The sequence below is a fragment of the Saccostrea cucullata genome, unplaced genomic scaffold, assembly GCF_032062105.1.
Source record: "Saccostrea cucullata isolate Sc308-1 unplaced genomic scaffold, CSIRO_AGI_Scuc_v1 ctg326, whole genome shotgun sequence".
In the NCBI taxonomy this organism is placed as follows: domain Eukaryota; kingdom Metazoa; phylum Mollusca; class Bivalvia; order Ostreida; family Ostreidae; genus Saccostrea; species Saccostrea cuccullata.
In genome coordinates, this window is record NW_026930161.1 from 573,300 (window position 1) to 577,500 (window position 4,201).

The following is a 4,201-nucleotide window of genomic DNA, read 5'->3' on the forward strand; positions in this document are numbered from 1 at the left end:
CACATTCTTCATAATTTGAAGCAAGTCTCATTTCGAGGAAATTATAAGCCCTGTATTGATCAAACTTTTCATAGATGATACATCTAAGGATTCACACTAGTGGGCTTGCAGCTGATTCCAACCATTTTCCAGATTAACGAACAGGATTTTTGTACAAGTCCATTTGAAAGTAACTATAAGTCTTAATTATACCATTTTGTAGGGGATGATGCTCCAGAAGCTGGATCTGACCTACATATTTTAGAGGAGTGAATACCGTATAAGTGGAAATTTTAGCGATTTGTCCTTAAAAATTGGTAAGGGCAATTAATTTTTAGCGATTTTCAATTTTAGCGATCTTGGCGCCCTCGTTAATAATGCCAAAATTAAATCCTCGCTGAAAATTCTGCTTATACAGTATTATCCTTCCGGAACAAAATTAAGATGGATGATGCATTTAAAGGTGCATGGACACAGATTTGAAGTTAATATTTTCTGTATAATATTACGACTTAAATATTTTAATAGCATTTCACATAAAAATATATTAAAAATCTTATTTCATCTAAAAGTTATGAAAACTTCAAATTTTTAGATGGGTTTGATTGACAAATCCTTGCATTTTCACAAATTTTGATTGTATTCTTAATACTTAGGAAAAGTGGCGATCTTGTTGTGTATAAATAAAAAATATTAAAACTATTAAAACTAGAAAATTCAGAGTAGAAATGTTCGAAAGCAAAACATACACACAGTATATTGTCAGTCCGTGCAGTTGAGGTGAGCAGACTTTAACAATTGAATGCTACCGGTGAATTGTAAACATCAACAATAACAGAGTTCATGCCCTGTTTACAAAAACTGTGTACATTTCACGGGTGTGATCAATTTGCTGTCTTCCTGCCTTTTCCCCACTCGGATGAAAAAAATGAGTCGGTAGGTAGGTAAGAAATTTTCTCTCAGACAATTACATTCATGCTAAATTTTTCAAAGTCTATTTTCTGGAATGTATTAAAATATTATTGCTTCCAGGAGTTAAAAAAGTCTAGAGTCAAGTCATTTTAGCCAGGTGGTACGAAAGCCCAATGAGCTCATTTTCGTAGGTAAAAAATGATTTTTTCGCGTTATAACGCGAAACTTTCGCGAATAAACGCGTAACTTTCGCATTATAACGCGAAACTTTTTAGAATAAAAGAGTAACTTTCGCGTTTCGCGAAATGATATGCATATAGTAATGTTTCTCAGGAACCTTGATCTTGAATGACAGATAAGAACATGAACACAGACGGGAACTTTTATGAATTCATTTATAAAATCTCATTTCCTCAGAAGATGTACAGGAGAAATGACGCGAGAATAGGATAGATTAGTCATCAGAATATTTTTTTTATTTTAAAACCTTACCATTGAATTAATAAAATGAATTTTACTTTCTTGTACATGTTTTTTAATTGTTAAATTCTGTAGACTGATTATTTTTAAGGAAAATCTCCACTTGACACCTTTTTCAAGTGTTTTAATCAGTAACATTTACTACAACTGTACCACTAGTAAATTAAGCAATCAATTATTTTGGACAAAAAATTATACACTGTAGAAACATAACTTAAAAGTGAATGAACAATGTATCATTTCATAGCTTAACGGGCCATATGATGCTGTTTAAATAACAATTATAATTGGATATTGTTAATTACAAATTTATCGATGAGCAGGGTTTCTAAATTTTCTTTAATATTTATATATCCGAGGGTATGGGCAGCGGAAAGGGCAAAAATTACCGTAATGAGAAAACAAACAATTATTTTAATTTCAATGACCATAAAAACTTAACAAATGATATACAATGCATAATCAACAGACCTTTTCGCAGAACAAATATACATTAAAGCGAAACCAACGACCACGTACGTAATAAACATATATGAATGCAAAACCAACGATCATCTTTGCAGAACAAACGTACACAAGAAACATATTGACGCAAGCGTCAAAAATCGGCCGCAAACCAATTAAGTATAATTCTTTCATAATACAATTAGAAACTCAATTCTTATATTTATCTGTTAATATATATCCCTATGACATTAAACATTTGAATGCGACATTCCAGGGTTTTCTTCAGTACATAATACCTGTACATTGCTACATGTACAATGTATTTAAGCAACTTACTCATAGTCCTCTGCGTCCCTGCACTCAGTTTCATTTGTACTTGTAAACGAACTCTGGCGGAAGTTTGATGTTTAAGTAGTTTTAACACTTAACCATCAAAACTAACGTTAAAACTCATATAACTAGAGATAGTTTAACTTTAAATTAAACGTAACAACTATGTGGGGCTCCTCGCTCGCTCAGAGGATGTTGAAACCCCCAAATTCCCTCTAGATCCGCCACTACATTTTTTTCTCCATCTTGTTTTGGTGTGAGATGTGGCGGGAAAAGGCTTGGCATATTGTAAAACGCGCTTTGTCCTTGTCTGTTGGAGAAAAATCTCCAAATATTCTGTCTGATAATAAACTAAAATTAAGTCATATTTTTGAAAACTTTCCGTATTAAAAGTACATTGTATATTTATATTTACACGTCATTTTAAATTATATATACAACAAATCCTGTTGAAGTAGAGAAAGTAAATTTGTTTATGTATACATGTATATAACGCGGCCCTTGCTTTAGACTATGCCCAACATGTGTGCTTATTTCTCCGCATTTCAGTTACGTCGGAGTTTGTCAATCAGGATTGGATGAAACATTTAACCTATTATTTATAAAATTTAATTTTATATGATTATTATGCGTTTTTGTTTAACATTTAAAAAATCTTCCTTAATATTCTATTACATGAATGTTAAATATTTTTTATTCAAATTGTTTTAACTCCGCAGAAACGCACGGCGACTTAAAACTTTCATATCATATAACCGACCGCCTCCTGGCGGCCGGTAATAAAACGACAAGCGAAAAAAACTTAACAAACGTGCACGCGGTAAATCTAGTCTTGCCGACACCGGGCTCCCGACGGTCCCGGTTTTTTTTTTTTTTTTTTTTTTTTTTTTTTTTGCGATTTTTTTTTTTTTTCGGTGCACAGAAACTCTGCAAACTTCTCCAGCACATTTTCTTTTTAAATGAATTCAATGATATTTAAAAATTTAAACAAATTTGCGTATTTATTACTGAATCAGCAAAAAACGGACATCGATACATGTGTGTGAGGGAGGGTGTGGGTATGTTTGTGTGTGTGTGGGGGGGTGTTAGGTTCTACTTCTTTCAGTACCATTTTTTTCCTAATATACATGTACTACATAACCCATTTTTGACCTTATTCTTAAATTTGGGAAAAGTTGCTGCGTTCCTGTCATATGATATGTCACTGTAATTAAAAGTTATCAAAATAGATTTTTGTAATATTTAAAGAATTGGGGAAAACCAATTTATGTAACAACAACGAAAAAAAAATGACAAAACGGCCTTCAGGAGAATGAGATTTTTTTAATTTTATGTAAATACTTTTCTTTCATTTGAAATTTCTAAGATAAATTAACTAAAAAAAGGGAAAAAAAATGTTGTAGATCCTGGAAACATAAACATAATGTGGCAAAGAGTTCTATACGAAAAAAAAATGTGTGGGGAATTTTTGTGCAATCGCCATACAAATTATCTGGCATGTAAATGAGGGTTTCCTTTTATTAAAAAAATCTATACCTTAATTTTTTGTTTTTAATCGCGATTCTGAAAACATCGGTATCCTTTTTTTCAGTGGTTTTTTATAGCTCAGTACTAGATTTACCGCTTTTTGGAGATGATACAGCTGATTCAGTAATAGATACGCAAATTTGTTAAAGTTTTTATATATATTAATGATTTTTTTTGAACCCAGAAATGTGCCTGAGAAGTGTGAAGAGTTTCTGTGCACCGACAAAAAAAGCGCCAAAAAAAAAAAGGATCGTCGGGAGCCGAGAAGACTACATTTACCGCTTGCACGTTTGTTAAGTTTTTAAATATCATTGAATTCATTTAAAAAGAAAATGTGCTGGAGAAGTTTGCAGAGTTTCTGTGCACCGACAAAAAAAAAAATAAAAATCTGGGACCGTCGGGAGCCCGGTGTCGGCAAGACTAGATTTACCGCGTGCACGTTTGTTAAGTTTTTTTCGTTTGTCGTGTATTTATGTACGTTTGTTCTGCAAAGATGATCGTTGGTTTTGCATTCATATAAGTTTAT